Genomic DNA, 26927 nt, shown 5'->3' with positions numbered 1-26927 from the left:
CTGGCCCGCGGACAATCCGGGAATAAGTGTGTTTTTACATGAGTAGAATGTGTCCTTTTGTTTAAAATGTATCTCTGGGTTATTTGTGGGGCACAGGAATTCGTTCATCCCCCCCCCTCAAAATCTAGACCGGCCCCCCACAAGGTCTGAGGGACAGTAGACCGTCCCCCTGCTGAAAAATTTGCTGACCCCTGGTTTAGATGCAGTTGTTCAAATGTTGGCTTGGTCCTCTGGTGAATAACCACTTCCTAAATCCTGCTGAGCTTGCACTGACCAGAACAGATGGTCTGGGCATCATCTTGCTTCCCCCTTCTATTTTTATTTCTTTTTTTAAAAAAATCGCTCTCATCATTTAAGTGGGAAGAAAATAACTACGCCAACTCCCCAACCGCCATAGTTTCTCTCCCATGTGGTGTGTCTGGCGAATGGAAGACCTCTCTCAATCTGCTCCTAGGTGCCCCTTTTCTTCTCAGATACATTAGGAGTTATGATGGTGGAGCTTTCCACCACTCCACTCAGGAGGTCTCCAGCAGTGGACCTCCTTCTCCACCAATGGACCTCCCACTCCACTGGCAGAGATGGAGAAACTCATTATTCCTCATTCACCCTCCTGAGGAGACTTTGGATTGCTCTCTGTGTCAATAAAAATGTGTATTTCATTAGGTTTGTTAAAAATATGAACAAAAATATGAAACATTTCACTTAATCTCTGTCAGTCTCCATTGCGTAATTAATACCTGTAGCATTCATTTCATACATTTATTCTGTTATGAATATTAACCGGTGTTGATATCTTTAAATAATTATTTTGCATCGCTTCCTTTTGTCATGCAGAAATGTAGACGACTGCATTCGCCAAACAAAGAAACAATTTCTAAACAGTGAAATTTAATTTAACTAAGAATCAAAACTATGCAATTCTAGCAATTGGTGACTGACTACTCACATAAATTAACCCACTGAAGTATATGAGCCTGATGCCATGAATACAAATATAATCATCTTTCAATATTCAAAGGATCATTTTCCAAATTTGTATAAAATAATTGCACAACATATCCTAAAATGGGACAAGTTTTATGTTAAACAAATTACTTTTAAAAAAGCATTAACCAGCAGCCCAAGAGGATTATATGCTTAACAGAAATGAGTAGTAAACATGCAACCACTTTATTTAAAACCCAAAATAGCCAGTATATTTCTTGCATTAAAATTAAAGTTTAAAATATTTTTGTGATACAGTGAACCATGTTAAAAATGGCCATGTGTTCAAATATTTTATTTTATTTTAAAGTGAATATTTGTCATTTACTAACAATTAACCCCTCTGTACTGATCTCTTTTTAAAAACTCTCTCCTGCAGAGAGAGGGTTTGTCATCCTTCCTCCTATCAGTTTCTTCCTGTGGCTCACAGAGTGTTTTGAGGTTGCTACTGAAATTGTCAACGGTAGTCCTAGGCGACAAAAGTGCAGAATGAGGAATGCAGCCTATAGCTTACAAAAGACTTTCCGTTTCACAACACATAGATTGGCTATCATTCTGCTGCTTATGTTTCTAGTGTTAGCATCCATTTTCTTCCAAGTCATTGTGAAGCGAAGCTGTGCAGAGACAAGAAATAAGACTACTCTGGAGGAAAAACTTGTAAAAGTAGCCACAAATACTCATAAAACAAAAATGGCTATAGAATCATTGAAGGGGGGAATTTATAAAATGTACTTTATAAAAGAGGTTTTATATCCGGAAGGAGGTCAGTTTTCAAAGATCATTTACAAGAATGTAAGAAAAATATGAGACTGCAAACAAGGTGAATTGGATAGTTGGGTCTGCCGTTGTTCCTTTATGCCTCTTTATACAAGATAATTAATGACCGCAAAGAGAAGACCACCAAGGACTGCACTGCTGTTTTATAGGAGAAATAATTCAAAAAAGTGGCAGAACATCCTATCTTTATTCTTTTACCACACAGATTTTAATCCTCAGGGAGCTGAGTCTGGTGGTGTCTGAGCAGCCTCTGGTGGCCATTAATAAATATCATCTGTTCTTATGACAGCTCTCGACCAGAAGGTCTTTCAAAATTGAAGCTATTAACTGGCTTTGCTGAAATGCAATTCAGAAATAAGATTAAAACAAACACATACCAAATTTGCTATTCCAAGGCACAGATGACTTAGAAAGGTAATTTTAGCATAAATTTTATTTGTTGCAATTAGTTTTTGTTTTCTCTTTTGTATATATTAAAATACATTTTATTTTTCTGTACGCTAAAAATCAAATGATTATTTTTAAAAAATAAAATGTTAAGTATATATGAAATATTAGATTCACAGTAGTATTCATCTATTAGTACCTTCTAAATGTTGCTTTTTTAAACTGAACACTGGAAAGGTTAAACAGGAAAAAGAGCTCTCCCCTAGAACTTTGGGATCAGGTAAGTCGCTTCTTTCAGGGGTCAAAGTCAGGCTGTACTTGGATCTGGTGTGAACCACTGCTCCATTTTTGTCCAAGAGAGTTAGAGTTGCATATAGCACTTGAAATCACAACTGACAATTTAGACCGACACATAGGCATGTGCACACCCCAGACCGGCAGCCTTTCCAATGCTCTCTTTGTATTAACTTGAAAAATTACAGTATTTGACTTCCCCCTTATTGAGTAGGAAAAAACTTGGATAATTTTCCCAAGCCAATCTGAGGGCTTGGGAAAATACCCGCTCAGCTTCTTTGCTCTTGTTTACAGCCCTTCAGCAGCTTCCCAGCCTGTCTCCCATTTCCTCAAAACCTTTCCCCACTTTCCCTACAGTTAACAAATGCTGGAGATGATAGAAGCAGCAAAGGAGGAAATGAGGGACTCCCTCACAATTCTCCTGCTTTTCATCGTGCTGATTAGTTAGCTGTGTGCTGTGACACCACAGCTGAAGGGGACATAGGAGACATTTATCCATGCTTGATGCTGTGGCATGCCTGCTATCCAGAAGCTCAGAGCAATAAAAAGGGAGAAAACGGGAAGCCTCCCTCCGTTCCCCACATGGCCACCTCTACTGCTCCCACCAGCCACTGGCCTTGAAGTAGCTGCCACAGGCAGTGGCTGTCAGAGTACAGGCAGGTTCACATAATTGTTCCCCTCTGCTGATGGGGGACATCTGCCTTGAAGTCCCTAAGGTGGACTGCTTCACTATGGATTAGCTTAAAGACACTGTCCCCTGTGTTTAAGATTCAGCTTCCAGTCCAGTTGGCTTCTGTGAGTAGAACGAGGAAGTCACCATCTTGTCATTTGTCTCAGGTAGCAAAATGCCTTGGGACTGCTTTGCTCCCACCAGATGATGTATACACTCTCAAAAAATATTCTATACAGTGGTACCTCGGGTTAAGTACTTAATTCGTTCCGGAGGTTCATTCTTAACCTGAAACTGTTCTTAACTGGAAGCACCACTTTAGCTAATGGGGCCTTCTACTGCTGCCGCGCCGCTGGAGCACGATTTCTGTTCTCATCCTGAAGCAAAGTTCTTAACCTGAAGCACTATTTCTGGGTTAGCGGAGTCTGTAACCTGAAGCGTATGTAACCTGAGGTACCACTGTATTGTGCTGTATTTAAAATACACCATCCTGTTTCCTGGATAACTTGAGAATTGATAGGCTGATTACTATCTTTCGCTGCTCCTACAAGTATCTGCTCCTGGATCCAAATGTGGATAATAAGCATCCTGTCCTTGTTGGATCAATACATTTGGATCAAACTCAAGAGTCATTTCACAGTTATTGAATAATTTTTAAGTCATAAAAATTCAGTATACACACACACACACACACACACACACACACACAGAATTCTCTTCTGGAGAAGAATCACCAGCTTCTTTCTTCCCACAGATCTTGCTTATCACAAACTAGAATGTGCCAACACATCTGCTACAATAAATCAGCAGATAACTCTAGCAGCTTTACGCTGGGCTCTGATTTTTGTAAACACAGTGTTTCAGAAGGCCTGCAGCACAACTGGAAGGCATAGTAGAAAGACTTCCTAATGCTTATTAGCTTGAAATAATCAGCTAAAACTTCTTGCCTCAGAAATGGTTGATCACATATTCACACAGCACTGAGGAAGTGAAGAGATTCCCTCTATGATCAATTGCTCTGCTGCAGAGCTGTGTGTGTGATTGGTGCATGGGAGCCTCTGCCATGATGTCACCTCTAGGGACCCACATCCACATATGCAAGGGGAATGCACAAGGAGAACTGCACCTGGCATATAAATCAATGGTGGAATCCATTACTCTCATAGGAGTTGTGTGTACACTGGCTGGACCACACAAGTAATATCCTTGATTTAGATAAAGATACTTCCTGCATTTTATTTCCCCCAAGATGTGGTTTTTAATATTTTCAGATAGCAATCAATTCCTTTGAAATTCCATGAACACTTTTTTGCTTAAACTCTTTTAGGCTTTGGAAACTAGTGGACACTTTTTGCAATTACGGCCAGTACAGTGGAACCTTGGCTCACGAACGCCTTAGGAGCCAAACGTTCCGGCTCCCGAACAATTGAAAACCAGAAGTGATTGTTCCAGTTTTTGAATGTTCTTTGGAAGCTCCTGCAGCCAATTAGAAGCTGAGCATTGGTTCCCAAACTGTTTTGGGAGTCGGACTCCTGGAACGGATTAAGTTCAGGAACCCAGGTTCCACTGTATAGCATAGGTAAAGGTAAAGGTACCCCTGTCCGTACGGGCCAGTCTTGACAGACTCCAGGGTTGTGCGCTCATCTCACTCTAGAGGCCGGGAGCCAGCGCTGTCCGCAGACACTTCCGGGTCACGTGGTCAGCGTGACGAAGCTGCTCTGGCGAACCGGCACCAGAGCAGCACACGGAAACTCCGTTTAGCTTCCCGCTGGTAAGCGGTCCCTATTTATCTACTTGCACCCGGAGGTGCTTTCGAACTGCTAGGTTGGCAGGCGCTGGGACCGAGCGATGGGAGCTCACCCCACCACGGGGATTCGAACCGCCGACCTTTCGTTCGGCAAGTCCTAGGCGCTGAGGCTTTCACCCACAGCACCACCCGCGTCCCACACTGTATAGCATAGGAGTCAGCAATTCATAGATTGGGGTAACCGCTACAAAGGTGGCCAGCTCAAATGATACGAATGTCGCAGGAGCAACAAGGGGTCCAAGTTAAAGTGAGAACTGTTCTGAAGATCTGTTTATTGCTTTGCTGAATCCTCATATAGCAGATTCACAAAACGGTTCTTATGGAATCAGCCAGCATCTGAGAACGTGGACAATATATGTAGAAATGGATGAGGATGAACACACTAAGAACTCACCATTGGCCCCACCAATAAATAAGTGGAACAATTCCAATTCCAACCAGTTCCAAAGTTGTTTGGCTGTAAGTTGCTTGGGGTTGCCTTTGGCATGATAAAGCAACTAACAAATTTAATAAATAGCAATAACAACAATCTGAACAAATTACTCAACATGGGAATGTGGGACTTCTCTGTCAATAGTACTGAGGTAGGTTTCAAACCATGTGTTATGTGGAAATCCCTGTTAGCCTTAACCATGGATAAGGTTAGTACCACAAACTTCCTTAGCCACAGCTAAGGGGGGAATCTGCCCCAAGGAAGAACAGGAGTGTGCATTCATGTGGCCGGCTCTCAATTTGATGAGCTTAGCAGGAAGCCAATCATTCATTCCCTGCTATTCCAATTTCAATTGACTGTAGCATTTTGAAAAATGTGCGTGGGAGGGGCAAGGGGTGGAAGTCTCAAGGGAACCATTTCCACAGTGTTGTCTACCACCTCAATAATCTTTTCACCCACTCTATTCATTTTTAATTTGGGAGGCAGACATATGTTCTTGCAAAACAGGGTGAGGTGCAGATGTTACAGCATAAATCCTGCCTTCCCCTGCCTTTACTTCTCAGACATAAAACATGCAGCCTTCAGGTCTTCCTATGCTTCAGATAGGGTGCCCACTCCCCTATTTGCTTTTTATTTTTTAAATCAAGTGCTTTTCATATTTCCCAGTTCCAGTGTTGCTGAGCACTGAAACATGGTTGTGGTTCTCAAGAGACAGGCCAGCCAACAAACATTGCGAACAGCAGCCTTCAGCTGTGAAGAGTAAGTTTCTGCTGTTTTAAATACTTTATTTATTTTGTAATTTAGTTGTTGTTTTATTGTTGATGTAAGCTGCCCTTTGAGTTATCAAACTAAATTTGGCATAAAGGACATTGCTTTAAATAAATGAGTTTATTCAGATAGTCATCCCATTAGAACACAAGGAGTTCTGCTGGAGCAGAGCAAAGGTCCACACAGAGAGAAATCTTATGTGTACTTACACACAACTAAGCCGAGTTCAATTGGGTCTTACTTCCTAATACGTGCAGTTAGACCTACACTATGAATATGTCTATTCAGAAGTAAGCCTCTCTGAGTTCAATGGGTCTTACTCCCAGATAAGCACATATAAGGTTGCAGCCTTAGTTGATATTCCAAGCCAATTTCCCTTTGTGGTATGCATGTACTATTTTCATTGAAGCCATTGGGACTTCCACAAATATATTCCAGGAAAGAATACAGTCCTTGATGTCTTAGAACTGCTTGATGTCTTAAGTACTGAAGGGGAGGGGGGAGAGTTTGCTTCTGCAGAAATCCCAGTGGAATTCCTGCAACATACTTCAGAAATCCCACATTGCTTTATACTGAAAATCAGTGCTATGTAGCCCTAAGGGCACAAGAAAGGTCATTTGCCATAAAGAAGAAAACCTGTCCTATATCCATATTCTTTTGTGAGTAGTATTTTCTGTTGGAAAACACGTATGCATGGAAAAGTGGCTTACACTCACCCTGAAAATGAACTGGGCCTTTTCAAGTGTTGCATTTTAAAGCTTGAAACCTATCAAAGTGGGGTTGGGTTGGGTTGAGTGCTTGAAGTGGCACAATTTCCATCACTGATTTGTTACCATGTCCCCAAAGGGAAGAGAACTCGAGGACCAGGATGGCATAGCAGATGGCATTTTCTGCCAGGCATGATGGAGCCTATACTTTAACCCTATGGTTCCTAGTATTGGTGGTTGGGCAATATGCATTTTTCTTATTTATTTTTTTAAAAGAGTGCCCTTGCTTCTTATCGAATATTTGTAAAACAGATTACAAAGACACCATAAGCCTCCACTGTGATCTGTCACATCCCAAGATACCTAAACCTTTTAATATTTGAGAAAGAGGGGGGTGCCTAACACAGCAATATTAAATTAAGCTGCCTAGTCTAGAACCCAATGGTAATAGCAAGTATATTAAATATATGAAACTATTCCTCTGCATTATTAAGCACTCTTGGGCTGCGAGTTTAAGCACAAAGCATTTCAATTAGCCAGAAAAAAGTGTTAACACAGAGAGTTGCATCTTTTTCTAATTTATACTTATGCATGTTTTATTGCTTTTAAATAAACCAGAGCGGAGCCCAAATTTTCATCACCTTGATGACACATAAGAATACAGATGAAAAATAAGCCCCAAATACACCTCCTAATAGTAAAGATATGACTGCCAAATGCTCGCCAACCTTAAAACAATTAATTGTTTTTCACATTAGCAACTTTAGTGATTTTTTCTCTCTACCATTGAGCCCTCTGTCTGCTACTCTTAGAATGAGGAATATGGAGGCTTCAACGTAGCCAGCCTGTAAGTAATTTATAGCTTTGCAGGGTGTTAGGTGCAAAAATTCATGATCCCATTTATCACCACAGGCAATTTTTAGTTGTAAGGAGCACAGCAGGCATTCTGCAAGAATGAAGAAAAACAGTAATGAGGGAAAGGCAACAGTAGCATCACCCAGAAGTCAGAGAGACATTTCTCGAAACTTAATGACTTTTGTCCTGGGTAGTAAATGAACACCATTAAATCATCAAGTAAACTGCTATTGAAAAAGAAGCATCATACAATTGCTTTATCTGTTTTTTTGCATACCTCAACAGAATATTGATTTATTTATTCCTATTTCAGCCTTTCCCCCCATTATGTAAAGTGTGTGTGTGTGTTGTATTCAATATCCAGAACACAACTAAGAAATTAAGGATGTACAAAATTTCCTTCATTCTTGGATGATGAATGATGAGAAGAACCTGCTGGATCAGAAGACTTGTGAGTCCAGCCTCTGGTTCCCCTGTGTCCAATCTTGTGCCTAAGGGAAGATGACAAGCAGGACATGGGCTCAAGATCCCTTTACAGATGCTGGTCTTTTTGTCTGCCTTCTGAACCTCTCACCATTCAGGTTCCTGATCCTAGAATACATTGTTAGAGGTATCCACTTTCTCCATGCGTAATTTTAAAACTCCCTATCATTTGCCTTTTACGTTCCTTAAACTATAAAGCCTCAAACTATGTCTTATTTGTTTGCTTTCATCATTTGTATGCTGCCTCATAACACCTAGGGCAGTCGCTTCAGTCCCTGATAATTCAGGTTGGTTTCCCCCCCAACTCTACAGTAACAATTTTTGAGATGTGGTGACCAAAACTGTACATAGTATTCCAGTGTGGTCACACAATATATTTGTATAAAGGCATTGCAATATCAGTAGTTTTATTCTCATTTCACTTTCTAATGATCCCTAACATATAGCTTGCCTTTTCATAGCTGCACCCCTGGGTTGACATTGCCATTGAGGTCTCCAAGACGGCCCCAATATCTCTTCCTTGGTCAATCACTGTCAGTGTATATGTATATATGTGTAGCTAGGATTTTGTGCTCCTATGTAGATCGCTTTACACTTGCTCACATTGAACTACATTTGCCTTTATAATCCCCAATCACCCAGTCTGAAGAAATCCTTTCAGAGCTTTTTATAATCTCTTTTTGTTTTTGCCACCCTGATCCTTTGGTAGTATTGGCTCAGGAAACCCACAGGGGAATTTGAACAACTTCATTTGGTTCCCAAGTAGGTTTCAAACAGTGCTCTTTCCCCCCTGGTGGTACTCAAAGGTACGCAGTACCATCATCTTTTTTCTAGCAGGAAAAGTACTGGTTTCAAATAATTTCATGTGAGTAGCAAAATAAACATTACATGGAGATGTATGTAAGTAAGGACATACCCTTCTCCCCAATTGAAATAAAACCTTAGGAGAGTGCAAAATTTAGCAGAAATATGAAAGTAGGCAGAGCAGTATGCCTCTCCCTAGATTGTTCTACAGACAGTTTGGACCTGTCCTCATAGGATACTTGATTACAGAACGATAGAAGTAAACTATCTGGAATTCTAGGGGAAGATTGGGGAAAATTTAGTTTGGGTAAATTGCTGCTAATGAGAGGGTTAAAAAAAACCTTTCCCACTCTTTCTTTTCATACTACTCTTGCTTTAAACTGCTTTTCAACTACAAGGGCTTTGGAGATTTCCTGACATGCATGTGGGCATAGGATAGGTTCAGTATTGTTTTATATGCACAATACACACATACATGTTAGTGAACGTGTATATATCCTACAAGGATCCTTCTGGCAGGATTCCTAGTCTATTTTTTCTGTAGGTTGTGCCATTGTTCCTATCAAATTATGCTCAGTTTCTACCTGTCTGTGAGCATTACTCAGCGTCCCACGAGACTATTTCTGTAATGCCATGTTGAGGAATGAGAGCGGTATTGGCCACTGCTATAAATCCTGAATCTGCTTTGATGTTGTGGTACTTCTATCATTTTTCCATGAGGCAAGGCAAGCCTTAACATGATCCCCACTGAACCCAATGGTTCTGGTGGCAGAATAGGAGGGGACGTGAATTGTATGTGCCCCAACTCTGCACCCACTGCCCACAAGGCTACGCATGAGGTGTAACTGACCGGCCAGCTGACTGCTACTGCACCTACTCAGAGGGGCCTTTCCTCAGAACAAGGCAGTGTGAGGAAGGTCACCCATGGAGCACTTGTGCTGTCACCAACATTTTGCGACAATGGCATCCAATGACTGTATCAAGATCCAAAATTTTAGCAATTGCTAAAATAGTCTGAAAAGAGTTTGATGCCGCTGCAGGAAGGCAGTGGTGCAGGCGCCTGATGAACTCTCCCACAATGCCTCATGCTCCGGGGGCAGCCTCACCCACAATGCCTCACTCTGAGGAAGGGCCCCTTCGAATGAAGCATGGAGGGTTCTGCTGTCTTGTCAGCACTGAATGGGTAGGAGTAGGAGAAGATGAGAGATGTAGTTGAGGTCAGGAGGCAGTGCCGAAGAGGTGAGGTCCCCATCTGAGGTGGAACAGTGTATTGTGCTGGAACTGCTATAAAGTGAAAAGTACTGGTGTCTAAATGCACAAATCCTTGCACAGGGGAGGGGGAGAGACTGGTGGTGGGATACACAGCACCTTGTATAGTCACTGATAATTGCGCACAGAGGCTGTAAAGACCAGAAGATAAAATTAACAAGTCTTTCTCTGCTCCTTTATAGATGAGTACATTGAAGAAGGGAGGTAAAATAATAATAAATAATAATAATAATAATAATAATAATAATAATAATAATAATAATAATGGAATGCATCCTGCTGAAGCACTGAGAATTATGCACAGAGGCTGCACAGAGCAGGAGGTTAAAGTGTACTAAATAGGGGAGTGCATAAAAGCTGATCTTTGTAGTCAAAGATGGCACAGAGCAAGGAGGGGACTTTGTAACAAATATAACCATATCCCTACAGCAAAGGGTCTTCTTGGATATGCGGGAGGGATGAGAAAAAGGATCCCCTACTCTTTGGGACTAGCTGACAATTCATGAAACTTAAACAAGATGTTATTCATTTTTCAAATAATAAAAAAGAGAAGAATAACATCACAAATGGCAACAGATGTCATGGTGAGCACAGCATGAATGGCAATGTACACATAAGGATCAGATGCCTAACACAGATCCAATCGCAATGAGAATATCCTAGAGGGGCACGCAGTTTCATGGTTCTTAACCATGGTAACAAAAATCACATGTGGAAAAGGCATTTGCAGTGCCCAAATGACATTAGCACATGAAAAGGAAGAGATCCAAGTGATACCCCATTAAGTGTAAAATGACCTTTACTTCCTTCCAGTCCCAATCTAGGCTCTCTATCTGACATGTCATATCAATTTTATCCTAATTTGTTTTTTAATGGGAAGGGAAATACATAAAAATTATGTGTTATATTTTTGGTACAGACTCCTTAGACTTTCACAAACATTCACAAGTCTCTGAACCCAGGAAGAATGTGGTTGCTCCGACAGATTTCCCCTGAGTCCTTGGCTCTCGGTCATATACTCAGGGGGACTGACCAAAGCCACAAATATCTTAGCTAAAGCAGAGGACATGCCAGACAAAAAAAACCCCCTCCCATTTATTTTGCAAAGAGCGTCCATAAAAAATGTTAGTATAAAACATATTCTGAAGCCTGTTTATTTTGGAGGCTTGGTGTCTTAATGTTCTATCCTAGGTCAATATTTGTGGTACTATAAAATTGCTATTGCAAAATGTACAGAACAGTGGAAGATAAATCATTATTCTGCATTACTCTGAAGAATTCTGGCATGTTTTCGTTTGTTTATTGGAGGAACAGCTTGAGGCAGCAAGTGAAAATTTTTAAATTTGTCCCTTGATTCTGCCATTTCTGGAGTTTGGACTTACAGCAATCTTCATTTTATGGATCAGTAACCCTGAGCAGATACTGTGATTAACTTTAAAGATGCTTACTGGGAAGAGCTGACAGACACATTTTCAACCTGGAAAATGGACTGGAAATACAACACAAAATATCATAATGCCTTTAATTATTGCATCTATGGTTGCACCTGCATTTCACATACTATGGTCAGTTTTTATTACCGAGTCCCAAGAAGAAAGTCATAGAGTAGGGACAGAAAAAAGGAATAAAGTTGGTCAGATGGTGGCAACATCTAAGGTAGACTAATGATAGGCATTTATATTAGTGTTAGTAGTGTGGAGAGAATGGATAGAAATTCACCAGAATGGACTGGTTGACAGTGGGTTCAGAACAAACAAAATGAAGCATTCCTTCACACATTTTTGCCATACTTCTAAAGCACTAACAACTTGCTGATTATTAGTGTTGGGGAAGCCTTGTCTACAGTGCTTCCCAAGTGACAACAACCAGCTGAGAAGTCAGCACTTGGAAGTGCTGCACAAGGAGCTTTGCCTGCAAAGTCTCTTTTGTCCAAGTCCTGCTTTTTACCTGACCACACCTGGTAACATATATAACTTTAAGTGTAGGGCAGGAGGGTGTGGCTTGGCTGAAATGGCTTCACAGGATAAATAAATAGGTCTGGTGGGTCTTATGAAACCTGCAGATTGGAAGATCCCCAGTCCTACTAGATACATTATAAAAGGTAAAAAAAGGTAAAGGACCCTGGACGGTTAAGTGCAGTCAAAGGCAACTATGGGGTTGCGGCACTCATCTCTCTTTCAGGCTGAGGGAGCCAGCGTTTGTCCATAGACAGCTTTCTGGGTCATGTGGCCAGCATGACTAAACCACTTCTTGTGCAACAGAATACTGTGACGGAAACCAGAGTGCATGGAAACGCCATTTACCTTCCCGCTGCAGTGGTACCGATTTATCTACTTGCACCAATGTGCTTTTGAACTGCTAGGTTGGCAGGAGCTGGGACAGAGCAACAGGAGTACACCCCGTTGCGGGGATCTGAATAGCCAACCTTCTGATTGGCAAGTCCAAGAGGCTCAGTGGTTCAGACCACACTATAAAACATACAGTAGTCGTCTCCATCATGCCTTGCTTTTGAGCTTCCTAGGGACTTGTGGCTGACAACTGTTGGACTAGATGAACTCTTTTCTTTTCTTTTTTAAATTTGGCAAGGAAACTCTTATGTATGTAGTCTAGGCACCAGATTAACACTGCCATTGCAGATGTAAATTTATATGGTCTACTAGATGCTAAAGGAAAATATTTTAAATTATTCAAAACCACCAAGTATTTGTGGCTTAGCACAGAGCATATGCAGGTGGGAAACACATTATAGGATTCCTTGTACCACAACATGATACCTACCTAGGCTATTATACTTGTCCTTGTTTAGTGTACCTGTTCTGCTATGTTCTTCAGCATGTCTGAAGCTTTTACAGAGTTAAATGTTTAAGTTATTTACCCCACATATGCAAACAATAATTTTTATTTCCTGCTTAAGTTTTGCTATATGGTTAGTTATAATTCACAAGTACTCATGAGTAATTCTGCAGCCCTCCTGGACTAGACATTAAAAATGAGTATTTAAACCAGTTACCTCTATTTAAAAAAACCCTGTTGTCATTGGTCTAGTCTAAGGTATCCAAATTAACTGATATAACAGTTACAATTATATACATACAGTGTGTATATATGTATGGATGTGTGTGCATCTAAATATCTATATACAATTAGCAATCCCCCTTCTTTTTGTCAGCCGTCCATATTGTGTCAAAAAGTTGTTACACTTTCCCCTCAACATATGCCATACTTTAAGACGATCTAAAATCAGTTCAGTTGCCTTACTAGTATTTGATTTTTTTTACTTTGGCCACTCTCTAATATAAGCTGCAGAATGGGAACCTCCCCTGAATAGGCTGCTGGTTCGTTTTTTAGGCATTTCCAGCCTCTCTCAGGAACTGGGTTTCTTCCTTTAAACAGCAATTAGCGCGCGCGGGGGGGGGGGGGCAGGCTTTGGGGAACATGCATTTGTCCTAAAAAAAGCAAACATTCTCAGACCTACAAAGATAGCCACCACTGCTCCATGCTGGGACCAGGGCTAATTAAGATGTTGATGGAGTCTGCACTAATCATGGCTCCACCACAGTCTGCTGGATTAGCATGTAAATTGGTAAACCATGTTCTGAAATTGCCTCACCATCTGAGGTCTAATTACTGGCTAGACATAACAAACAATGGCTGCATTTAGAATAAGAAGTGTCCATGTGAAAATAGATGTTTTTGCTTTTTTAAAAAATCATGAGATAGGCTTGAGCATGGGTAGGCAAACTAAGGCCTGGGGCCCAAATCCGGCCCAATCGCCTTCTAAATCCGGCCCGCAGACGATCCAGGAATCAGCATGTTTTTACATGAGTAGAATGTGCCCTTTTATTTAAAAAGGATCTCTGGGTTATTTGTGGGGTATATAGATTCGTTCATCCCCCCAAAAAATATAGTCTGGCCCCCCACAAGGTCTGAGGGATAGTGAACTGGCCCCCTGCTGAAAAAGTCTGCTGACCCCTGGGCTTGAGGGTGGAGAGAAGCATGTTGTGGAAAAGAGACATAAATTTGCACGTGCAGACACACATTTATAAGCAGTTTGATTCATAGCCATGATTCAGTGGGCTCAAGACACTAAGTAAGGCAAACAGCACACAGCTGGGGACCAGAAGCTACAATTGCCTTATCTCAGCTTAATATATTTGTCAGCATTATCCCAATGACAGCATCTTCAGTATAAACTTTCTGTATTTTAGTTCTATGGATCTTGTTGGGACTTTACAAATTTAGTGATGAAACAGCAATATAGCATTTAGTCTCTGTAGTGTGAGGTCATGTTTTGTCACAAAAATACATAGCAATGTGGATGAATGTATAAATGAAGCACAAAAGGTAAAGGAAGTAGTACAAAATCCTGCATGATTTTCAAACATCATAATCACAACAAATAACAAATATTATACCAAATGTACAATATCAAAATTGGCAATGCACATTGGTCCCAAGTTCATTGGTGCAATAAAGATTACTAAATACTTCAGAACACATAGCAGGAGGTAGATTCCTATAACTATTTTATAGCTGTAATACAATTATTTTCCCCAATCATCTCTTAATAATATGAATGGAAGATGCACTTGGTCTTACTCACTGATTCTTGACTATAAGCAAATTGTCTTCAGCTTGAAACACCATTCTTAATCTTACAAATGTCACTAGGATTAATCAAAGCAAGATTTGAAAAATAAAATAAAATAGGGGATATTGTCGATATCCATTGATTGCTAGAACGCAACAGAGACTGCATTGTTTTGAAGTAAAGGAATTATTAGGTTTGATGTGCATATGATTCCCTGAAATAAAGAAACAGGACTCAAGAAAAAAAAGGCATGTTGCAAACTTTACTGAATATATTGCAAACTGAACTGGCCTAAAGCAGGTTCCCTGTGGTCTATTTCTAATGGAAAACCTTTCTACCAACCCACAATGCACAATTTATTAGAAACATGTTTACAATTTACCAAAGACAATTTATACCCTCTTGTTTCTATCTGGGGCAATGTGAACACTCAGATTTTCAAAATGTATCCACTACTGGCTTTGGTCTGCTGAGACTGGTGTGAATCAATAGTACATTTCCAACCATTTTTCTGGAAAAGGTTTCACTAACTAATGTTGCCTGAAAAACCCAACCCTATACACCGGGCATGTAGGTCACGAAAGCTACTTAGTAGTAGCTATTTGATGTGTGTTCAGTCTCCCATCTCCAATACAGGAGCAGATAAATTGCCTTCTAAATGGGATATGAAATCAGAGAACACAACAGGCATTAACTCTGATCTCACTTAATCCATTGTAAATCACAAATTGTTCCACTTACTGAGGTCACAGCAATACTGAGCAGATTTCTGAGAATGCCTAGACAAGAATGATAGAAATGGAGGCTTGCCATTGGCTGTCTCAGAGGCTGTGTTTTTGTAGGCATTACAGGGTGTTTCTTGTGTTTAGCTGCCAATACCAACTGCCTTCCTAGCATTCTAAAAGGAATCAGCCTTTAACAAGCAGCGTGAGAAAAATGTCAAAATTCAACTGCATCTGCTATAAAATAGTAATAAGAGTTGAATATACTTTTAACATGCAACTCTGAATGAATTCTACTGCCAGTGCTTCGGAGCCTCAAAATAATTGAGAGAAGCAGAAAATATCCTGTATGCAAAGACATATCTTTCTCTGCTTTAATCAGACTGGAAGAAAAGCATAGTTTATCTCTCCCAAAGTGCCGTTGACTTGTATACCTGGGTAAAGGTTGCAGAGAATAATCACTGCTAGTCTCTGGCACTTCTCTCTGCAGGACTGAGAGCATGAATGGGCTTGCCTAGTGCAGGGATCGCAGCAGGTCACAAAAGTGAAAAGTGGCTTCTGAGATAACACAACTCGTGAAACGATTCCATAAGGTACTACTCTGCACCCTTAAATTCACTTTCAACCAAAGGCACCCTGATTACTCATCACAATGGAGCAAAAAGCAAGCAAACTGAACTCTTCCTATAAACTATAAACAATTGCTTAGTAACTCATGTAATCCATATTTGCTTTATTTAAATTCAGTTGCATGGTTTGTAACTTGTTTCACTTGAGGCCCAAACTGGGAATTTATAGTGTTGGTCCATAATCTAGTATAAATTAGTTCTTGGGTGCGTCTATCCTCTTGGGTCACAGAAGCAGAAATAGAAAGGCTATGTCTACAAGCAGTAGCCATAAGGACCAGTAAGGTAGCAGAGGGGAGGACACCTCAATTGTTTAAAGTCTTGTGCATTTCACAAAGAGATATGCATTAGATCAAAGAGGTGAGGAAGCAAAGAGAGGGAATGCAACAAAAAGAAAAAGCTTCCTCTTTCACAGTCAATTAGAGATGAAAGGAAATCACTCTTCCCAGCTGTGCAAGAAAGTAGCAGTTGACTAAAAACCTAAGCAGTCTAATTTAAGGACAGTGGTGAGTGAGCCCCTTTAAAAACTACCCTAGTAGTTGGGGTCAGCTGATGACATTTGGCTGCCTGGGGTGTAGGATAAGATGGCACCCTACATTCTACATAAGGAGATGATTACTTCAGTATGGGCTCCACCACAGCTGAAGCCAGGTCATTATGTCCCCCATTCCCAGGGGGCTCAGGAGACGCAGGACAGGGGACAAGGCACCCATAGCTTTGTACTCCAGGCCCTTGCTGCCACTCCCAGGCATTGGTCGCCTGAGGCAGCTGCCTCACTCTGCTTAATGATAGGGCAGTGTCTATAGTTAACTTTTTAAACATGCTTTTAGGACTATTCTTCAACTTCTCCACATGGTAGTAAAACATAGAACAATCCAAGATGCTCACATATTTGTGTACAGGTGTGGGCGTACCTATCCCTCCCCCAGTGGACCAAGTCTGAAAGGTGGATGAAGCTGCCTACCCGCCAATCACTTGACTTCACAATGATGTCAGATCACCAGTTTTTGCCCACGAAGCTCTGATGATCAGCTGACTGTCAAGTTGTTGTAGTGCCCTGTGCACGGGGTTTCACAAGACCTAGTTTTTGGAACGCCGAATGACCAGCTCTGTTTAAATAGGGGGTTAATTTGGCAAAGGTGATGCCATTGCTACCCTCCTATCTTTATATTCACCTGATTTTGTACATACTTTATATTAATCCCTATAATAAATATATTTTTGTGGTTCTTGTTAGTGCTTGTTTAAGATCTGTCAGAGTTGTGATTCAGGCTGCATACACAAAAATAGTGTTTATATGCATATATGAGTTGAACTCATCCGATTTTAAACTGAACTCAATCTTAGTGTTTCCCACCTACACTACTGGGTTATGTCTGATGAGATGCATTGCTGTTCAAGTTTTCCCATTTTACATCACTCAGAAGACAAAACATTTGTAAGCAAACTACTTACTCATTCACTTCCCACCATTCATCTGAAAAGGTAAACCCAACTTCATTCAACTTTCATTTTGAATAAAAATGTTGAATAGATCATATTTTTCTGGTTATAATCATATGTAGTATTTTTAAAACATAATAAAAAGCAGCAGCATTTGAAAAGTGCAGAATTAAAGAGAACTTCTGGCAGAGCTTCCAGTTATCTGAAAGTCTGATCTGCAAAGTTCCCAGTTTCTGGTATCCTTAACCAACCTTCTACAAGTATTGACATTATGAGATTGCCATGGACTGGCTGAATGCAGAGGAATGATGGGAGGCACCAGCTGGAGAACCCCCAAGGGAATAATAATAATAATAATAATAATTTATTATTTATACCCCGCCCATCTGGCTGGGCCTCCCCAGCCACTCTGGGCGGCTTCCATAGAAACCAAAAATACACCAAAATATCACACGTTAAAAACTTCCCTGAACAGGGCTGCCTTAAGATATCTTCTGAATGTCAGGTAGTTGTTTATCGCTTTGACATCTGCTGGAAGGGCGTTCCACAGGGCGGGCGCCACTACCGAGAAGGCCCTCTGCCTGGTTCCCTGTAGCTTTGCTTCTCGCAATGAGGGAACCGCCAGAAGGCCCTCGGCGCTGGACCTAAGCGTCCGGGGAGAATGATGGGGGTGGAGACGCTCCTTCAGGTATACTGGACCGAGGCCGTTTAGGGCTTTAAAGGTCAGCACCAACACTTTGAATTGTGCTCGGAAACGTACTGGGAGCCAATGTAGGTCTTTCAAGACCGGTGTTATATGGTCTCGGCGGCCGCCCCCAGTCACCAGTCTAGCTGCCGCATTCTGGATTAGTTGTAGTTTCTGAGTCACCTTCAAAGGTAGCCCCACGTAGAGCGCATTGCAGTAGTCCAAGCGGGAGATAACCAGAGCATGCACCACTCTGGCGAGACAGTCCGCAGGCAGATAGAGTCTCAGCCTACGTACCAGATGGAGCTGGTAAACAGCTGCCCTGGACACAGATTTGACCTGTGCCTCCATGGACAGCTGTGAGTCCAAAATGACTCCCAGGCTGCGCACCTGGTCCTTCAGGGGCACAGTTACCCTATTCAGGACAAAGGAGTCCTCGACACCTGCCCACCTCCTGTCCCCCAAAAACAGTACTTCTGTCTTGTCAGGATTCAACCTCAATCTGTTAGCCGCCATCCATCCTCCAACCGCCTCCAGACACTCACACAGGACCTTCACCGCCTTCACTGGTTCTGATTTAAAAGAGAGGTAGAGCTGGGTATCATCCGCATACGGATGAACACCCAGCCCAAACCTCCTGATGATCTCTCCCAGCGGCTGCATGTAAATGTGGAAAAGCATGGGGGAGAGGACAGAACCCTGAGGCACCCCACAAGTGAGAGCCCAGGGGTCTGAACACTCATCGCCCACCACCACTTTCTGAACACGGCCCAGGAGGAAGGAGCGGAACCACTGTATGATAGTGCCCCCAGCTCCTAGCCCCTCAAGACGGTCCAGAAGGATGTTATGGTCGATGGTATCAAACGCCGCTGAGAGATCCAGCAGAACTAGGAAACAGCTCTCACCTTTGTCCCTAGCCCACCAGAGATCATCAACCAGTGTGACCAAGGCAGTTTCAGTCCCATCATGAGGCCTGAATCCCGACTGGAAGGGATCCAAATGGTCCGCTTCTTCCAGGCATGCCTGGAGTTGTTCAGCAACCACTCGCTCAATCACCTTGCCCAAGAATGGAAGATTTGAGACTGGGCGATAGTTGGCCATCGTGGCCGCATCTAAAGATGGTTTTTTAAGAAGCGGTTTAATAACCGCCTCTTTCAGCGGGTCTGGGAAGGCTCCCTCACGGAGGGAAGCACTCACCACCCCACGAAGCCCATCGCTCAGTCCTTCCCGGCTAGCTTTTATAAGCCAGGATGGGCAAGGATCCAGGAGATAGGTGGTTGGTTTCACTCGTCCAAGCAGCCTGTCCACATCCTTGGAGGTAACAGATTGGAATTGAGCCCACTCAACTTGACTAGACAAAACTCTAGCACTCTCCCGCCCCGGCCCTGCTCCCACGGTGGAGTCTACTTCTTCCCGAATCTGAGCGATTTTATCTGCAAATAATTTTGCAAAATCATTGCAGGAGAACATGTGGCCCGTACTGGGCCCCGATGTTGCAGGTGGTTCCGCTAAATTGTGAACCACCTGAAAAAGTCTCCTGCTACTGTTTTCTGCAGATGCAATAGAGGCGGTGAAGAAATTCTTCGCCGTCACTATCGCCACTTGGTAGGCTCGACATTGAGCTCTAACCTGTGTCTGGTCAGATTCGGAATGAGTTATCCGCCACTGGCGCTCTAGCCGTCTCAACGATTGTTTCATTGCCCTCAGATCTGTGGAAAACCAACGGGCTGTCCGGGCTCCATGCAATCGGAGAGGGCGCTTCGGAGCCAAACAGTCATTAGCCCTGGTTAACTCCACATTCTAGCGGGCCAGCAGGGAATCAGCTGAAAGGCCATCAACATGGGATAAAGCATCCCCTACCACTCTCTGGAAACCATTTGGATCCATTAAGTGGTGGGGGCGGACCATCCGAATTGGTCCCACCTCCCTGCAGAGGGGATGGGTCGCAGAGAAGTCCAGTTGCACCAGGAGGTGATCTGACCATGGCACTTCTGTCGTTTCGCTTTTACTTAGTGTCAGATCACCAACATCCATAGAGGTAAACACCAGGTCCAAGGCATGTCCGCGGCTATGGGTTGGGCCAGACTTATTCAGGGACAGCCCCATGGAGGCCATGCTTTCCATGAAGTCCCGAGCGGCCCCTCGTAAGGTTGTGTCGGCATGGATGTTAAAATCCCCTAGGACGACCAAACTAGGTGTCTCCATGAGAACATCTGCCACGACCTGAAGCAGCTCGGGCAGGGAATCCTTACTGCAGCGAGGAGGTCGGTACACCAAAAGGAATCCTGTACTGCCCCTATTGCCCAACTTCCAGAACATGCACTCGAAAAACTGGGTCTTCCCAATAGGACGCCTCATGCAAACTAATGACTTCCTAAAAATAACTGCAACCCCCCTCCCCGCCCACATGACCTGCGTTGCTGTGCGTAAGAGAAACCTGGTGGACAAGCAGCGGCAAGGACAGGCCCATCTGCTTCATCCAACCAAGTCTCTGTTACACATGCCAGGTCAAGTCCTCCATCCATGATCAAGTCATGGATGGCAGTGGTCTTGTGAATCATTGACCTGGCATTGCACAGCAGCACCTTCAGGTCATGTGGGTATCCCTTGCTGATTCTAGTATCCATCCGGTCAGGACCAGACCCGGAGGCAGGAATAGTCCTCAGACAACGACTAAACCTGCCCCCTCTGTAATGACATGGTCTAGTCTTAGCGTAACTCCTCCTCCTACCCGTGATCACTGAGATCGGTTGTCCCAGTGCATCCGCCCCTGTGGAACATGCCCCAGCCATTTTGTGGGCTGGGGCCCACTCCCCGGCAGCCCTGACCCCTCCCCTTATGAACAAAATAACACCTTAAAGAAACAAACAAACAAACAAACAAACAAAACCAATAAAACAATGCAAACAAAAAACTGTAAAAATTACAAAAACATCAAAATCAAAAAAATTCCCCAAGCCCAACCAAACATCCATCCCACCCCCACCCCCCATATACAAAAAATTCAAAAGAAATTTTTAAAAACATTTTAAAAACACTCTGTGCCCCTACAGCAGTAACAGCAACTGTCCTAGTGAGGCCTGTCAGGCCCCGCCCTGGGCCAGGTGGTAAGTGGCAAGAGCAGGGCCCTCAGGCACTCACACAGGCGGGTCCTCCTGGACAACAGAGCACAGCAGTCCTTGTGAGGCTTCAGGCCCCGCCCTGGGCCAGGTGGTAAGTGGCAAGAGCAGGGCCCTCTGGCACTCACGCAGGGGAGTCCTCCTGGGCAGCAGGCAGCAAGCAGTCCTTGTGAGGCTTCAGGCCAGATGGTAAGTGGCAAGAGCAGGGCCCTCAGGCACTCACGCAGAAGGCTCAGAAGCAGGGGGATTGGTGGTGGGATGATGATGATGAGTGGTCAAAGGGAGAAGGAGCAGACTGGAAGAGGGAGGTGTCAGAAATGGAAGAGGTAACAGGGTTAAGTGAGCAGGAAGAGACTGTGGCAGACAACAGTCCAAAATCAGAAGCAGCAGCAGAGGGTGGCCAAGAGGCAGAGTGGAGGCAGGTTGCTGAAGAAGCCAGGGAAGCTCTCCCTCCTCTTGTGACAAGCTCCTCTCCCCCTGGTCTCCCAGAACATGCAGAGAAATGAAGAGGGTGGAACAAAGAGGCCAGGCGAAGGAGCCTTAGGCAGCTGGCGAAGGAACCAGGAGAGGTGGGAAGGTGGGGACCTTCAGTCCTTGCAACTGTCTCATTGGGGCAAGACCTACTGAGAAGAGTTGGTAGGATCACTAGGTCTGCACTGTTTTGGTTCCTCTTAATAAAGAGTTAACCTCACTAAATTTTACTCTAACCTGCCCCTGACTGGTTCCTGACAGTGATGCTCCAATTGGCTAATTATTATTGGACAACATCAAAGGCTCTTCCCTTTCTCTCATCTTCCTTGTAGCCCCTAGCACCACCCCCAGCTGCTCTAGAGGGTTCAACCATCAACTTTGATGCATCTAGCTGAAGAACTCCACGGAGCAAAAAATGGAGAACATAAGGGTGAGATCCAGTATCGAATGAGCAGGTGTCTGTTTGTGCTGTGTGGCATCTCCACCTCTCCTCCATTCCCATAAAATCTAGAGACCCCCCACAGAGCAGATATGGGGGGAGGGGCATGGAAGGCTGGAGGACAGAGAAGAGAAACCAGAAGTTTTGTTGTGCAAGGATGTTGCCATATGCATATAGGTTCTGTATAGTGTTCCCTAGTTATTTATCTGAAGAGGACTACAGAGCAAACACTGCTGTATTCAAATCTTCTTGTAGACTGTTAAATCCTAACTCCCTCCAAGGGTGATCACAAATTCTCCATTGATTGCAAAGCATGTGCTTTTTATTTTCCTTAAATTGTTAGGATAAACCAACACCACAGTAGAGATTGTTGCTAATTTGGATTCAAAGATCTGCCATTTTCCTTCACAAATCAGATTTGAGAGTTTTATGCCTCAATAGAAATAAATTAATACCATCAGCTGACAACCAATTGCGGCACAGCAGAGCACTTTAGTAAAATAGGATGTGCAGCCTGGCATTTATGAACTAAGTAAAATGGAAAAAGCAGCCAATTTCCATAGCTGCTCTCAACAGGTGTGTAGTTGTGTAGGTGTCATTCTGCATATACATGTTAATGAATAAATTCTTACTTTGAAAAGTGTGGAATTGAAACACAGAATACACAGAGTTAAGGTACGCAGTAATCTATATAAAACCTGAAATGGCCATTTGGTGGGTGTGTTTCTAAAAAAAGAAGCTGCTGGTTAAAGAGTTGGCAAAACTGGATGTATACTAGTGATATCTATATTTCAGAAAACTAATTTGAACTAGTGACACATCTAAATGAACATTAAGCACAATGATCCCCCTTGTTGAGACTACTCAGGCATTGCATGAAGCAACTCAATAAGTAGCCACTAACACCACTGTGGTATTATGTGACAGAATTTTTTAAAAACCCTATTACCCTAGCAACCAGTGTCTGTGTGAGAGGAAAGAATGGAGGGAGGAGGTGGAGGAAGGGCTAAATGTAAAACTCGTTTACAGTGGGTCTTGTCTTTGAGATAATGAAATCACATGACTCAGCAACACTAATGTTCATGCAGATACACTCCACCCCACCCGCCACCACTCTTTAGGGCTCCATGACAACCCCATTTCCTAAAATTAGCACCCTCTTTCCAAGCTACAAACCACCCATAGTAATGACCTGCTTCCTATACCACTTATGCATGACTATGGCCTGCAGACTTTTGCCCTAACAGTTGATGGTTTGAATGAGATCTAAGTCAGGAAAAGCTGAAGATAATAATGTAAATAATATAACACAGTCGCTTCTTTGAAGTGTTTTGGGAAGGTGGGATGCAGAAGAAGAGAAAGAGCATGTCTTTTCCCACAGTAATAAATATAAAGTGTTACTTCAGATAGGAATGCTGAATAAAAGAGTAAGAATTTAATCACCAGGAAGGAAGGAAGGAAGGAAGGAAGGAAGAGTGCTAGAAAAAACATGTCAATCATCACTTCAATTATTGCCAATCATTCCTTATTTTCTTGATTTGTGATTTCTTACTTGACCAAAAAGAAAGCTTTTGTTTGTAATTACGTCTATGCTATCCATGACAGGCACAATACTTTTTCAACTTTTCCTTGAAATTGCCCTCAAGCCAAGTTTATATATCTCTGCTTTGTCAAGGAATTTAAAACTTAACAGTTCCCACACATATATGAAATGAAGCAAGAGACTCAAACAAAATACAAATTGCCACTGTGGCATATATTCCATAAAAAAACCTAGAAAAATCATAGTTAACTCAAATAGCATTTGAGGTATATACTGAGCAGTGCCGCTTCATTCAAATGTAGCCAAACATCACTGCGTTCATTCCTTGTTCTTAGATTAATTTCACTTTGCTTCTCCCTACCTCTTCAGAAGGTATTCCTTCCTTTTCACCTTCCAGAAGGAGTTGCTTGCTTAGCTTTTGTTGCTAAGACAAGCAGTCCCTGTTGTCTTTGTGGAGCCTGTGAAAAATAGGGTTCTAATATATGTTTCTCACACACACCCCAGGAGATCTGGAATTAGTCCAGGAAAGTGACAAAGCTGATAACATCAAGAATGCTGCAAACGGATGAAATGGCTCCCCCTCACCCAAAATACTTCTGAAAACTTTAAATATATCCGAACAGTTTGGTACGACTTGATAAATATTCTCCCCCCCCCTGCTCCCCCCCCCCCAGTTTTATACTAAGAGTCCTTTAGCAAAAAGGAGAAAAACAACTTTTCCTACCAAAAACTGCCCCCTCTGTACTGTAAATAGTCCCTCTTCAAATATTAGGTAGCTTTACTGGGGGGGGGGGGAGGAAAGACAATGCAGCGTGTCCTCAGTATCATTAACCAACTTCCCTTCCTCCTGAAGGAGTCCCTTCAATAAGGCAATTACAAGAGCATCACAGAACAGGAGAACAAGGGGAAAAATAATCTTACCAGCTTCTCTTACAGTAGGGAGCTGAAAAGAAAACCAACAGCCCCCAGCTGCTGTATCACATGCAATTCGCCTCAATGGAAAGAACTCTGAAAGGCTAGTCTTCTAGTTTAGTTTCTTCTCAGCTCTCCTCTCTCTCTCTCTCCTCACAAAGCCATTCTCCTATTCCCTAATCCTCTCACAGGAAAAAGCAGCACAAACCAAACGACTTCAGCAGAATGAGGTGGGGTGGGGGGGGGGAGAGAGTGTTGAGAGTGAAAGGGGGAAGGGAGAGATTCTGCTGGCATTCAAGCATCGCAGTATGTTAATCCTCAGAGCGGGGATGCAAACAAAGTCGCCTACACACATTTGGGCACCCAGATCCACATTCCTTACCAATAATGCTTCATGACAAGGCATAGAAACCCAATTCATCAACCTCTCAGCTACTGTTTCAAAGACACGCCCCGTGAAACTTCTTGAACTTCTGCTAATGGGCTTCATTATTCCACACACACACACAAAATTAGACATTAATTCCCGATTAGCGGCTTTCTAAAGTTGATAATGAGCCTAAACGAGCTGGCTGCAATTCTGTCTGTGCCTCCCTTTCCATCTCCACAACAGGGGCTGAAAGTTTTGTAAAAGTATACATTTGTACTTCAAAAGTAATATATTTGCAAGACGTATATTTTTCCCCCAGTAAGGGTTTGAGGTAAAGTGAAGCATTTTATTTCAAACTTCAGTGGACACAATATCTTCAGATTTTGGTAAACTGTAAAGGCCAAATGAGCTGACGTGGAAAAGATAAATATATCCAAGAATGCACACAAGTTTATTTACACAGGAGCATTTCCTTTCCATAATGGGAAGAAAGATAAATCAAAGATCTGAAAAAGCAGATGGCACCATTCCACCTCATAAAGGACGGTGGTTAGCCTTCAAGTAATAATTTATGAAGACCCCTCCCCTCCCTTCTTGGTCCTGCACTCAGCAGCAGGCCATTTGAGCTTTTCAAGCAAAATAAATAGACTTCAAACCACCAGCTTCAAACACGCTAACATTTACGAGTGCTGTTTCAACCTGACACAAGCCACTTTGTTCGCCTGTGACCCTGTACCAAAACGTGTTTTTTGATGGATGAGGTTCCCTCCCTTCATAATATAGGTTGTGACTTCATAACTATGTGCCAACATTATTGTTCGTCCCAAGCCAAAACGAAAACAAAACGATCCATAAAGCTGTTTTAAGCATGAAAATGAAGCAAGCAGATGGACGCTGAAAAGCTAGAGGGCCAGAGTGATAGGAATGCACTCTTCCTTCCTTCCTTTCTTCCTTCCTTTCTCTCTCTCTCTCTCAAACCAGTGTGGGAGGCGATAGCTAAAGAGATGTTACTAGGAGATGAGGTGATGTCATCAACCTCCAAACAAAGCTTAGTTCAGCTGAGAAAAACAAGAAGCTTCTGCAAGGCACATTTTGTTTTATGGGTACCAGGAAGAAGCATGTGGCTTTTTCTGAATTTGTCCTTATAACACAGTTTGTAAAAGTTTCGACATTAATTTTACAAAAAGCTGTAAACATGGAAATGCTCACATACAAATGAATAAGTTCATTACAAGGCTGTTAAATAATTTCAAACGAGCTATAGGTCTCCTGTACTATAATGCTTCAAGCATCAACTTTGTACTAAAACAGGCATGGAATATATTTCTTAATGGAAAGCAGACAGTAACCACTAACATCAATATGCTCTTATTAAAGAAAGTGAGCTTGTGCCATTAAATACTCCGTAGGATCATACCCCAGTCATAGGTAGATCTATGGTGGCACATAGATGGACTTTTACTAACAGATTACAAGAGGTATTTGTTGAGGACAATGCTCTCCTCCCTCTCCCTCCTCCTCCCCATTGATGTGGCTGCTCTGCTCTGAGAAAGTAAAGAGTAAGAGAGGGGACAACAAAAAAGGGAATAGCACAATGATCTCCACATGTCTTGTCATGTCCCTTTGAGAAGAAGTGCAGATTGGACCAAGAGGGAAAGAGAAGAAAATAGGTGTCAACCATGATGAGGAGAAAGGGGTGTGAACTCAGGTAGGGTGGCATACGTGACAGCCCCCTAAAAAATAACCCACACTATACAGCACTATTCCA

The 26927-nt window shown here is 42.6% G+C and overlaps 1 protein-coding gene across 2 annotated transcripts in view; it reads right to left on the bottom strand.

Annotated features, from left to right (window-relative positions):
- MID1 (midline 1) overlaps positions 1 to 26927 on the bottom strand; it is a 260162-nt gene that overhangs the window by 112413 nt on the left and 120822 nt on the right. Inside the window, exon 1 of one of the 2 annotated variants that reach the window (XM_083437454.1) lies at positions 24799 to 25002. The exons of the other annotated variant lie outside the window; for it this stretch is intronic. The gene's annotated coding sequence lies outside the window, so the exon portion shown is untranslated. Of the gene's footprint in view, positions 1 to 24798; positions 25003 to 26927 lie in introns of those variants that run through there. 2 annotated transcript variants of the gene reach the window in all.

The sequence above is a fragment of the Podarcis tiliguerta genome (genome assembly GCF_965153285.1).
Source record: "Podarcis tiliguerta genome assembly, chromosome: 4".
Lineage (NCBI taxonomy): Eukaryota > Metazoa > Chordata > Lepidosauria > Squamata > Lacertidae > Podarcis > Podarcis tiliguerta.
This window is presented reverse-complemented; position numbering and strand designations above follow the sequence as displayed.